General features: G+C 39.5%; 1 long non-coding RNA gene across 1 annotated transcript in view; it reads left to right on the top strand.

The window, feature by feature from the left end:
- Positions 1 to 13,733, top strand: part of LOC132293176 (uncharacterized) — a 37,399-nt gene extending 23,666 nt beyond the window's left edge. The window contains exon 8 of the long non-coding RNA XR_009477792.1: positions 13,426 to 13,733. This is a non-coding gene — a long non-coding RNA (uncharacterized LOC132293176). The remainder of the gene's footprint in view (positions 1 to 13,425) is intronic.
- Positions 13,734 to 13,978: the final 245 nt, after the last annotated feature.

Below are 13,978 nucleotides of genomic sequence, written 5' to 3'. Positions count from 1 at the left end.
GTCCTTGCTACAAACAAGGCATAAAAGAACCTTGCTGGGAGTTCTTACTAGTTTCTCTCCCACACAATCGCCTGAGAGTCAGCCATCGGAAAAAGGGATAGGCTGGTGTTCAATTACATATTTTGGGTATTTTGTATAAATACTCTGGCACGCCCGCGAAGAGTCCATCGACCGGCGTAGGGAACAAAAACCGCGTGAACACGTTTTGGCACGCCCGGTGGGACTACTACTAGAGTGTTATAAAAGAGGCAAATATGCCGCGGCTCACAAAAAATTCTAAGGCCGTGGCTACTGATGAAGATTTGGAGGAAGGCGATCAGCTAGTACAGGCTGAGAACTCTGCAGCAGGTCCTACTGATGAGTTAGCCGTTCTTCAAGCACAGGTTAGCTCCTTGGTAGATGCAATGGGAAGGATGGGAGCACGCTACAACGACTTGCATGAAAATATGTCCCAACTCTCAGCCTTTATTTTGAACAAGCCGACTCAAGCTAGCAGCTCCAACAATCAGGAATCGGCTTCTCAGCTGAATCTATCACAAGCTGCTCGGCCAGAGAGGGCCATTGAAACATCACAGCCATGGCCGCCAGTAGTGACACTCCAACCAGGTACAACATCAAGTCAGCCGGTTCATACGCTACTCGCCTGGGCAGAAAGCTATCCTCAGCCTATGTTGGCAGGTTCTAATCAGCCACCAGTAGTAGGTTCGCAGCCACAGGTAATTCTACCAAACCCTCCTCGGATGCCTTTGAACTCGGGGGGCAATCAGATCAGGTGGAGGCCACCGAACCCACTGTATACTCCTGTGCCGCCACAGGTAGGGCTCGGGGGGCAGAATATGGCTAATCAGCCACATGATTGGCCGAATTGCTATCAACCAGCGGCTAATCAGCCGCCAGTTTTTAATCAGGTACCTCAAGTCATGTTAGATAGAAGACAATTAGCTGATTTACTCACAGAAGAATATGGCCTGGAACTTAGAGGTGCCGGCCGACCAATTTATAGAACTCCTTATCCAGAAGTGGTAGACCAAGTTGAGTTCCCTAGAGGATATAAAGTCCCTGACTTTGTAACCTTTAGTGGAGAGGGAAATCAATCGACCGTGGAACACATTGGCCGATTCACGGTTCAATGTGGAGAGGCCAGTGTTAGCCCGTGGTTGAAATTGAGACTTTTTCCTAACTCTTTGACAGGGGCAGCTTTTTCATGGTATATTCGTCTACCTCCTAACTCTGTTTTTAATTGGCCACAGATGGAGGAATTATTCCACAATCAGTTCTACCGTACGGAGACAGAACCTACTCTGGCCGATTTATCCAGGCTAAGTCAATTGCCTAGTGAATCGGTCGAGACATTCATTGCAAGATTCAGGAGAGCAAGATTAAGATGTCGTGTACCTCTTCCAGAACAGGAGTACATTCGTTTGGCTTTGAACGGCCTTGATTTTGAACTTCGGAAGAGGTTTGAAGGAGTTCCATTTCGTGACATGTGTGACCTGGCCGAGAAAGTTACCAGGTATGAGTTGGTTCTCAAAGAGGAGAAAGAACGAAAAAATTCCTCTAAAGGTACGTACTATAGGGACCCCAACTATGAAGTTTATTCAACTAATGTGGTTGAAGAGGAAGATTTTGAAGCTAATTTAGCCGAAGTCATTCTAAAGAAACCTTATGTATGTGACGCTTTAACAAAACCAAATGTATCCACCAGTGATACTCAGCCATCGACTTCATCGACCAGGAAGGGTACGGCTGATACTGGTAAGGTTTATACGTTTGATCTGGCCAAAACAGAACAAATTTTTGATCATTTGTTGACCGACAAACAAATCGTTTTGCCAAAAGGACACAATATACCATCGACCAATGATTTAAAAGGAAGAGAGTTCTGCAAATTTCATAATTCATGGAATCATACTACTAACAATTGTTATGTATTTAGAAATGTATTGCAGAAATATATCGATGTAGGTGTATTGAAATTCCCTGAAAAGAAGCCAGATGTAATGGGGGTCGATGGCGATCCATTTCCTAATATTGTCAGTACCAATGTAATCAGCCTGGCAACTGAAAAAGCCGCTGATAATTGTAGACAGGAAAGATTACCAAAAGTTCTTGGTAGTTCATCGGCCAGTAATGATGAGCAGAAAGTTAAGGACTTGGAAATTCAGTTAAGAGAAGCTCAAATTGCCCTTATCAACCATGGTTGTTGTCCAAATTGCAAAGACCGAAGGAATGACTCAGACAAGAGGGGCTATTTCCAATCAACCAGAAAACACAGTGTCCATGAAAGGTTAGGCCATCAGCTTAGACAGAATCACGAAGAAATCAATCGATCAATATTTAGAGAAAATGGGCCGAGGGCAGTGAGAATCATTCGGTCATCGGTGGCCGATAGAGTCCTGCCAGAACAACATTTTTATCCTAGTTTCAAAAGGAAACCAACAATTCAGTCAGAAATATGGGTTCAAAAAGGAGAAGAATCTAGCCGTGTAAGAACGGTTAGGCCTCCTTTGGTTGACCATGGCAGATGGACTCGAGTAAGTCACCCAAAGTTTCCTAAGCAGCCTCCTACACGTACCCAAAAAAGGAGGATGCAAAGGAAAAATGCAGAACTCAAAAGGAAAGAAGACAAGATCGACCATGATCAACTAGAAAGGAAAATTGAACCAGTGGTGGCTGAAGACATGGAGGTCGTTACATCATTTGAGAATAAGGCATGCTTTTATGAAGAAAAAGATGATCAGCCCGACCAGGATCCAAAGCATGCGGCCAAGTACAGAATTCGTTTTGGTTCTCTCCCAGATAAGGTAAATTGTAACATGGTATTTGTTTTGCCTTCTGTGTTTGAAGCAAGGATAGAACCAACGATGAACAGGGATGTTGAGTCAGCCAAGCAGGAAGAAAAGGCTGAATCTTCAGAAATTAAGAACGATTCGACAAGTTCATCGGCCGGGATAGGATTGATCTCTCAGGATCAGCCATCTGAGGCCGATAAAATTATTTTTGAAAAACCACCTTTGTCCATGACACAGCAGTTGAGGCCATTGTATGTTAAAGTATGGGTTGAGGGTCAGCCAATCAATAGGGTTTTGGTTGACAATGGTTCGGTGGTGAATGTCATTCCATCAACTACTTTGAAGAAATTTGGTAAAACCATGGATAATGTAGTTCCAACCGACGTGGCCATCAGTGGTTTTAATGGAGGATCTAGTAACACCAAAGGTATTCTACCTTTGGAAATTACTATTGGCGGTAAGACATCCTTTACGGCTTTCTTTATCATTGATTTAACCGCGGCCTATAATCTCCTTTTAGGCCGAGATTGGATTCATCCTAACATGTGCATCCCATCAACCTTGCATCAAATGTTGATTTTTTGGGACGGAAATGAGGTAAAAATTGTTGAGGCCGATAACAAACCCTTTATAGCTAGGGTGTATTCGGCTGAGGCTGCACTTTATGATGAAACTGTTGTACCTATCAAATTTGTTGGCATTAACAGGATGGGATGACCAGCAGCGGCAACAATGAAGAAGAATTTAATTAATGCTGATATTAAAGAATTATTGTCAGAAGCAGCTCGGCCGAAAATTGATATTTTCAGGTCGACCATCAAGGACATTGAAGATGTTACTGATGGATCACAAAACCAATGAAGAAAAGAAGCGGCAAGCTTTTAGGGTCGCTTGCATCAGAGTGAAAGCATATCTGGCTAAGAAGAGACTGGCCAGAGAAGAACAACTATATGAAGAGGTATCGGCCAGCACGGCCGATATAATTGAAGAAGGTTTCGAAAAGCTGGATGCAATACAACTTGAAGATTTGGAGTCAGCCCCTTCCAGGATGGAAGATAATAAAGCAGAGGTGCAAGATCCTTTATTGGAAATAAATGTTGGTACTAAAAAAGATAATCGGCCATTATTTGTTAGTGCTTTGCTTGAGCCTAAATTCCAGGCCGATTTGATTAAATTATTAAATGAATATAAGAATTGCTTTGCTTGGAGTTATGAAGAGATGCCTGGCCTGTCTAGAAAATTGGTAGAACATAGATTACCGATCAAGAAAGATTTTCAGCCATATAAACAACCACCAAGAAGGATGTCTTCGGAAGTAATGCTCAAAATTAAAGAAGAAATTGAAAGACTTCTTAAGGCAGGATTTATTCGAACAGTTAGGTATGTTGAATGGTTGTCTAATGTTGTTCCTGTAATGAAGAAGAATGGCAAACTTAGAGTTTGTGTGGATTTTCGCAATTTAAATAATGCCACTCCAAAAGATGAATATCCAATGCCTGTGGCCGATCAACTTATTGATTCGGCCGCTAAGCATGAAATATTGGCTTTTATGGACGGCCATTCAGGTTATAATCAAATCTATTTAGCCGAGGAAGATGTTCATAAAACGGCTTTTAGATGTCCTGGGTCAATTGGTACTTTTGAGTGGATTGTGATGCCATTTGGCCTAAAAAATGCCGGGGCTACTTATCAAAGGGCAATGAATTCTATCTTTCATGATATGATTGGTCGATTCATGGAAATTTATATAGATGATGTAGTTGTGAAATCATCGGCCAAGAGACAGCATTTGGAACACTTGAAAAGGGCCTTTGAAAGGATGATGATTCACAAATTGAAAATGAACCCATTGAAGTGCGCATTTGGAGTTTCAGCCGGGAATTTCTTGGGGTTCTTGGTACATAAACGAGGTATTGAAGTTGATCAGAACAAGGTCAAAGCTATTATAAATGCTAGGGCCCCAGCCAACAAAAAACAAGTGCAAAGGTTCCTCGGCCAGGTAGGTTTTCTTAGAAGATTTATTTCTAACCATGCTGGCCGAGTGCATGTCTTTTCGACTTTAGTGAAATTAAAGTCACATGAGAAATTTCATTGGGACGAGTCCCATCAGAAGGCCTTTGAAAAAATAAAAGAGTATTTGGCAAACCCCCCGGTTGTAATGCCTCCAAGAAAGAAGTGGCCGTTAAAGCTTTATTTATCGGCCGCAGAAGTATCAATAGGTAGTATGCTCGCACAAGATAATGAACATGGAAAGGAGCAGGCTGTCTATTACCTGAGTAGAATACTGACTGATGTAGAATGCAGATATTCCTCAATTGAGAAACTTTGTTTATCTTTGTACTATTCGGCCATGAAGTTGAGAGTATACATGCGGCCTGTTGATGTTTACATTCTTTGTCAGACTAACGTGATCAAGTATATGCTATCAAGGCCATTGATTACTGGCCGAATAGGTAAGTGGGCTTTGGCTTTGATGGAATTCAATTTTATCTACGTCTCACAAAAATCAGTAAAAGGAAGGGTTCTGGCTGATTTTTTGGCCGATCATCCTTCAACTGATATTGATCCATGGGTTTATGATGAATTGGAGTCATCAGCAATATTCTTGACTCCTTGGATCTTGATGTTTGATGGATCAAGCACGGCTGATGGAGCAGGAGCAGGTATTGTTATTATTTCGCCAGCTGGCAGAAAGGCTTCGTTCTCTTTCTTTTTAGATTTTAAATGTTCAAATAACCAGGCCGAATATGAAGCACTTATAATCGGCCTGGAAATTTTAATTGAAATGGCTGTTAGAGATGTAAAGATTTTGGGAGATTCAAACTTAGTCCTTAGCCAAATTTCTGAAGATTTTAAGTGCCTAAGTTGGCAATTAAGGCCGTTTCATTCTCTGGCCACTTCATTAATGAATCAATTTGATAATGTTCAACTTAAGTTCTGGCCGAGAGGGCAGAATAAGGAGGCCAACAGCATGGCTCAAGCAGCCTCTGGAATAAGAGTACCAGCCGGAATAGAAGATCAGTTGATAAAGATAACACGAAGATCTTTGCCATCGGCCGAATTGAGAAATACTATGTTTGATACTTGGACAATTGATGTAGAAGATTTGGCCGACGATGACTGGAGGATACCATTTATAATGTTCCTTCGAAATCCAATCATCAAGGCTGATAGAAGTATTAAAAGAAAAGCGATCAACTTTGTGCTTCTAGATGGGGATCTATACAGAAAAGGGTTAGAAGATGGGCTCTTACTACAATGCATAAGCAAGGAGGAATCACTTCAGGTTATGGCCGAGGTACATGAGGGCAGCTGTGGGGCTCACCAAGCTGGGATTAAAATGAGATGGCTGATTCGCAGGTATGGATATTATTGGCCGAGAATGAGGAAAGATTACATAGATTACTCAAAAGGTTGTCAAGCTTGTCAAAGACACGGGCCGATTCAGAATGTACCAGCAAAAGAATTACAGCCAATAATCAAACTTTGGCCATTCAGAGGTTGGGGCCTTGACCTTATTGGTAAAATTAATCCACCATCAAGGGAAGGCCATCACTAGGTGATTGTTGCCACAGATTATTTTACTAAATGGGTTGAGGCCAAGGCTTGCAAAGCGGTTGATCAGCAAACAGTGATTAATTTCATGGAGCAAAACATCATCCACAGATTTGGGATTCCAGAAACACTTGTTTCAGACAATGCAACAGTATTTAGAGCAACTGAGGTACTACAATTCGGCCACAACATGAATATTCATATGTCAGCCTCTACGCCATACTATGCTTAAGCAAATGGCCAGGCCGAATCTTCAAACAAAATTCTAATTGAGATCATTGAAAAAATGATCAAAGATAAGCCAAGAAGGTGGCATGAGACTTTGTCTGAAGCTTTATGGGCCTATAGGAACTCAAAAAGAACAGGCACAGGAGTTACACCATACATGTTAACTTATGGTCATGATGCTGTTCTGCCTATGGAGATGAAGGTTAAATCAGCCAGAGTTGCTTTTCAAAATAATCTAACTCCAGCTGATTATACTCAAGCAATGTTGGTAGAATTGGAAGATTTGGATGAATTTAGAAGGGATGCCTTGGATCATATCATAGCTCACAAGAAGAAAGTAATGAGGATCTACAACAAGAGGGTAAAACCTAAGTCTTTTGCTGAAGAAGATTTGGTTTGGAAAGTTGTTTTGCCAGTGGGTAAAGTCGATAGGAAATATGGGAAGTGGTCCCAAAAATGGGAAGGGCCATACTTGGTCCATCAAGTCTTAAGTGGAGGAGCATATAGGCTGAAGTATTTCAGTGGTCGATTACATGACTATCCCATTAATGGCAAGTACCTTAAGAGGTACGTACCGACAATCTTTGAAAGGGAAAATTAGTGTTAGCCAGTACTTATGGCTGACCATGTGTACCTTTATGTAATAAAAATCGGCCTATTTTTCTAGGCTGATTTGGCTATTTTAATAAATTTTTTCTCGCTAAAATGTTGATGCTTTTTTGGAGAAACAAAAGAGGCCATTTATTCATTGAAGTGTAAAAGATTACATCATTTAAAAATCATACACTAAGATGGCCACAAAAGGAAGCTAATATAAAAAAAAAATTTCATATGTTTGCAAATTTTTCCTTGAAATCGGCCCAAATAACTAAAGACCGATTGAAGGCCACCATGGCCTGCCTCTTTGACTCTTCCAATTGGGGTAATTCTCTACGAAGATTCGCATGCTCGTGAGCAAGGTCTTGAGCTTCAAACTGCAATGTGGCAGCTTCAGCAGACAAGATGGCCTTACGAGCATGGATCTGGTCGATCTCTTTCTGAAGGACATGTTCTCTTTCCTCAAGGCCGATGAACTCTGTATTCACTCTTTCAAAGGAGGAAGCTTGAATTAACAATTGGTTAGCAAGGGTATCCTTCCTGTTTTTACTCTTGTTGAATTGGTTGATTGCTTCATTGGCTTGGAAAATATCATCGGTTAGAGTTGGTAGCTGGCCTTTAAAGGTAGCAATAGTGGCTTGAAGATCAACCGGAAAGTCTGGGTACTGGCTGAGTGTAGAAAGCACTGCTGTGAGTTCACTTTCAAAATTAGGAAGATCAGCAGCATCCCTTTTCAAGATCTCAAGTAAAGATTTTTTGGTCTCTTCTAAGGATTGTATAGGGATATTGGTTGAAGTGACTGGGGTGGCTCCAGAAGATTCACTTTCTTTCTCTTCGGTCACTGAAGCCACCACATCCTTAAAAAAATTGCTCAAAGCCAATAGGGATGAAGCAGGAACTTTTTGTGGAGGAAGTAAAGGAATAATTTGAGTTTTCTCATACACAACCTGACAAAATGAGGAAAGATTAGATTTTAAGTTTTTTTTTTTTTTTTGGGACATGAGATAGTCAATACCTTAGATGATTCGGCTATGTCTGTCACTAAGAGTGGCTGATGACTGGTTTCTGGAGGAGGAAATTCTGGCTGAACCGCTGTGCTATCTCCCTGGGATGAAGTTTTAGCAGGAGTGACTTGAACATTGAAGGGCACCTCAATGGGATCATGAAAATCCTTCAGAGGGCTGAAATTTCTAACTGGGCTATAGACCAAGTCAAGAAGAGGAGATTGCTGCAAAAGAGAAGAAATTAAGGACCATATTAATTGAAAAGTTTGGAAATTTCAAGTACAGTTATCTTTACCTCTTTTTCATCTGAGGAATGATCAGAAGGAGTGTCAGTCACATTAATTACGGGGTCATCGGCCACGTCTTCTGTAGGATGAAGGCTTTCTAGATTTTCTTCCACTTCCTGTTTCTTACGTTTGCTCAATGTTGTTCTTTTTAAAGTGCTATGAGCAGTTGATTTCTTTCTTTTCCCCTGGAGATGGAAGCTTTATTAAAGTTTGTTTCGGCCAATAATAGTTGTGGCCGAGAATTAGAAGTCAATATCGGCCAAGAATTTTAATAATTGGGCCGATATGATTGTTTTCGTATGTTAATAGATAAAAACTTTTACCTTTGGAGGAACTGGAGGAACATTAGGGATGATGATTGATTCAGTTGTTGTAGGCTGAGGAGGTTGGCTTGAGGAAATTTCATCATCTTGGGGCTCAACGTTTTCTAGATTAGGCGAGGCTGATAAAGTTCCACTGTCTGAATCTGCAAGAAAAAAAAAAGGGGGTAAGAGAAATTCAATTAAAAGTTTTTATATATATATATATGCAAGTAAAGGAAGATTGTACCCTTGAGGAGGCTGACAGTGGCTTTGGCCTTGGCTTTTCTCTCTTTATTGGTCCTTGTTGGAGCATCTGTTGGCTGAGAGAAAGGGAGTTTCTTGGCCGTTTGTTTTTTATCTTTGGGAGGATCTTTTTGAGGCATCTTCTTTGGGGTAACGGCCCGGGAAATTACGAATGCCCCTTCAAAGGCCACAGATATGAACTTGAAAGATTCCAATATTTTAACAACAAGGGACTGGCTGTCAGCCGTCCTTGTAGAAGTAATGTAAGAAGACCACCATTGATCAAAACTAGAATCTGAGGCTGGGTTTTTGATGAAGGGTTGGAATTGGAACCCGGCTTGTAGATTTGAGAACCGGGAGGACACGTTCTTTACATAGGAGTCATCTGGAAATACCACACGCCTATGGAAGTTTTTGTTGAAAGAGAAATAAGGGGGCATGGGGATCATTTGAGTCAGACCAAATTGCCTAGCAAGTTGGTTTGGATTGTAGAACTCAACTCCAACTTTTGAGTTTACTGTGCCTAGAGGGCCAGTGTTGAAGTGAAGGTCTCTTGGAAGTAAGAAACTAGCCCACATGGCTGAATGCTTATCAGCTGATTTTTTGGTAGACACTCCTTGAGGAGGAGTCAGCCATCGAGGAGCTTGTGAGCAATGAGAAAATGGAAGAAATTGGCTGATAGTCTTCTGTTCACAACCGGAGTAAAAGAAATTGAAGCAATCTCCAAACGAATGGGATTTAGGTACGGCTGATGCGTAACTTACAGAAAGTAATGGGTTATTGGCCGAAGGCCTTACCACAGGTCCGAGTTCAGGAAAGTACACTTGAAGCCAAATTTGAAATAACCAGAGGGGACCACCATAGCGTCCGAAGTTGGAGGTAAGCAAGTCATAAATCCCTCTATATAAATGAGAAAGCACCAAGGGGGCAAGAGCAAGGTGTTTACCTCTTGAAAGAGCAACGGCCACATGAATGAAATCCTTTGTGACTTGAAAGGCCGGTACGCATAGAAGAAACTTGTTCAGCCACGCCAACAAGAAGGCAATATGCTCAGCATCATTCACAGGGACGCGAGGATCCATGGTGGAAGTTAAGTATTTGCCATAAGAGGATTCAGATGACTTGGTTCCAGTTTGCTTTGAAGGGAAGATGAAAGGAAAATCCTCTTCTACCAATAAGGTACTTACATCAATCCCAAAGGGTTTGAGGCCGGTTAGATAGCACACGTCTTGAATGGTTGGAGCCATCATGCCACACTTTAAGTGTAAGGAGTTGGTGGTGGTCGACCAATTAAACATGGCTGCTATCATCAAGGCCCTGTCTTGGGCGATGTTAGTTTTACTTAGCTGAATGGCATCATATATGCCACAATCCTTCCATACTTCTCCCTTTACAGTTCTAACCCGGTCGACCCAATTGATCCAAGCATCATTTGGAATATGCCATGTTCTAAAATGAAAGTGTGGCAAACTGCCATTTTCATTAGGAGGGAAGGTTTGAAGGAATGGAAGAACGTCGGTCGAAGGATAGAAAGTTGAGATTGATGAAGGAGCTTCGTCAAGGAAAGCAGGACCTAAGCCTTTGAAGTCAGTACGAAGATCGATAAGGGTATTGAGACAATATTTGTAAGGAGATAGAGTTTTTAGGGATTTTTCTATGATGTTGCCATGGGTTGAAGGATCGGAAGGTTGAGGGATAGAGGTGGAATCAGTTGATTTAGTTTTCTTAGGAGCCATAGAAGACGTCAGGAATAATTTTGCCGAGAAAGAAGTTTCAGAGATAGAAAGTTTAAGGGAAGAAGAATGATTTTAGGGATTAGAGGACATCAAGCTAAATACTTGTTGGATGTAATAGCGGATTAGTGTAGTCGCCGCTTTAATTGGGAAAGATAACCATTAAAGCAGGTGGTTGGGAAAAGGATTTATTACTAAATTTGAATTACAATTTTAGGCCGATTCAAATTCCAAACGCTTCGTATCATAAGTGATAAAAGCCCTTGAAATTCAGGGGGCATTTGTTGGCACCAAAACTTGGCAGCCACCTCAGCAGCGACGTGGACCAATGGGAAGCCGATAAGGGTTGAGCATGTCCAAGAATGGATCGGCCAGTTTTGAAGATATTAGGAGCAAATATAGAAAGATATATTTCAGCCACCTAATGATTTGGCAGTTGCTGAAATATAGCAACTAACATTTGACTTTTTTTTAAAATGGGATGTTAACAGAAAAGGAAAAGGTTAAAGTTTGGATGAAACTCAATAACTAAATTCCTATAAAATAGGAAGTTTAGTTTGATGAAAGAAGGAAAGCTTTGAAGACATGTATAGAAGGTTGGCAGCATGAAGTGAACAAATCTAATTGTGACAAGTGGCCTTGACATGGCGCTAAAAGATGGGCCACTTGGTATAGAACACGGCTGCCAAGTTTATAAAAGGAAGTTGCTAGAACTTAGCAACTTTTCAGCAACTTTCTAGCAACGTTTTAGTAATATCTCGGCAACTTATATGTGACTAAATCAAGGAAGTTGGTTTCAGCAAGGATTTCCTACTAAGGCAAGCCATGAAGATAAGGAGAAATATATTGAGTTTTGACTTAGTTTGATTCACGAAGAGAAGAAAATCAAGGAATGAGAGATTTTCTAGCAAAAAGTTAGGAAAATAAGTTGAGAAAGAATTTTATAAATAGGAAAGTTGTAATCCTATTCCAATTCGTCCAGCACCACCACAAAACATGCATTTCAACTAAAAATGTTTTCAATTGACTCTACGTCATTTTTCCTATCAATTTTTTTATTTCAATTTAATGGCAATTGATTAGATCATTGTCAACTATTTCAATTCAGCCATTTACTTTCTTTCAATTTCAATTATGCCAATTTTAATTACGCAATTTTAGTTAGGCTTTCAATTCAATGGCAATTGATTAAATTCTTGCCATTGAATCGTAGTGACAATTGATTAAATTCTTGTCATTACTTGGCTGATGGCAATTGATTAAATTCTTGCTATCACGTTTCAGTGGCGATCGATTAAATTCTTGCCATTGTGTTTGGCTGATGGCGATTGATTAAGTTCTCGCCATCACGTTCGGCCGGCGATCGATTAAGTTCTTACCGCCTGTCTTCACTCGGCCACTCCATCCATTCAAACATTCATCAGCCGTTGCATTTCTTTAGACACTCTAAAAAGTCCTTGCTACAAACAAGGCATAAAAGAACCTTGCTGGGAGTTCTTACTAGTCTCTCTCCCACACAATCGCCTGAGAGTCAGCCATCGGAAAAAGGGATAGGCTGGTGTTCAATTACATATTTTGGGTATTTTGTACAAATACTCTGGCACGCCCGCGAAGAGTCCATCGACCGGCGTAGGGAACAAAAACCGCGTGAACAGTCCTTACAAACTTTTTCTATTAAACCCTTTATGTTTTACAGTAAATAAATATAGCCATGTTAGTGATAATTAAAAATGCCAATGGCAATGTGACATCGGTTTACAGGGTTCTTTAATCATTGGTTCAATGTAAAATTAAGATATTTAGAGAATAACAGAAAATATGCCTCTGCTGCGCAATTCATGTTTGTTTGTGTTTTTTTTTAAAGGGGGCTATGGCAGTCACATGGTGCAATTAGAGACAAGGAAACAGATTGCCTCTCTTGGTTAATACAATTTCTCTCTCTCGCTCTCCATTTATTTAGAATAGATAGATGTGGAGGCCTGATTGTTGGTACATAGCAATGGCAAATGCATAAAAGATGCATTAATGAGATAGGACAAGTTGTGGGATTTCTGGATACATACTATATAGAGATTACATCAAGTGAAGGTTTACTAGGGATTATATATTTACTCTTCCAATAATTTAGAAAGCAATAATTCAATTGGCTTTATGGCTTTAAGGCAATTGAGGAAATTTTCAAGTAGGCTTTGGGGTTCAAAGATTTGGACAGGACCTCAGATATGAAACAAGAAAGCTTAAAGATGTATCATAATATTCCAAATGCTACATAAAAAACTGACGCATAAAAAAAATGAGATTCTGGCAGACCTCAAGAGTTCATTTTGAATTAGTTAGTCATGTAATTTAAATTATTACAACTCATGGTCTAATTCTCTCTATCTAATAGAAATTGCAAGTTAGTGAGAAGTGACATAAAAAGTAATATGATTAGTTTTGTTTCACAAAGTAAATACTCTTACATGTTGATTTTTCAAAGCTTATCTTGTTAATTATAAATCTTAATAGTATTCTATCTTTTTTATTTATAATTTTTCTTATCTTTAATGAGTTGATTTATCTTGGTATTATTATTTTCTATTTATATTTTTTTTCTTTCATGTAGCATATTTTGAAAATTTAGCTTTGGGTTCATTTTTTTTGACATAAGCACTAATTGTATTTATTCGTCGTTGGTTTTGCAGATTGTTGGATGAGCTCATGATACAAGAATTCAAGCTCTTTTTGTTTAAGATGGTTTAAGTAGTTTATGTCCACATCTTTGAACCATTTAGGATTCTATACTTCATTTTTGTCTAAGATCTCAGAGCATTCTATTTAGCATACTAGCTTTCTTTTGTCCAGATTATTGGAGTTGAAACTATTTCAGATTCTAAGACTTCTTTTTTAATTTTTTATTTTTATACGATAGGCTTTATTGTGTATGTTGTAAACAATACTTTTTTTGGTTTGTGTGGCTTATGCAATATTGAGTATTTATTTGTTTGCATAATCATTTTGATGTGTGATTAAATTTTATTTTTGATTTTGTTTATAATGTTAATAATTTATAGGTTACAATATTATAATTGTTACCATTAAATGTTATTAATATATATAAAAAAAAATAATAATAATATATCAAAAAAAGGAAACATTTGTCACAAATTCTCATCGTGGATTGTTACGAATAAATTGTCGCCTATTTTGTGTATTTGCCACGATATATATTTGTGGGCAATTAAATTTATAGCCACG

The sequence above is a fragment of the Cornus florida genome, unplaced genomic scaffold, assembly GCF_030987335.1.
Source record: "Cornus florida cultivar Cherokee Brave unplaced genomic scaffold, ASM3098733v1 CherokeeBrave_3.0.0_Hap2_Chr01, whole genome shotgun sequence".
In the NCBI taxonomy this organism is placed as follows: domain Eukaryota; kingdom Viridiplantae; phylum Streptophyta; class Magnoliopsida; order Cornales; family Cornaceae; genus Cornus; species Cornus florida.
Note: the sequence above shows the minus strand (reverse complement) of the source record. Positions and strands in the feature narration are given on the sequence as shown.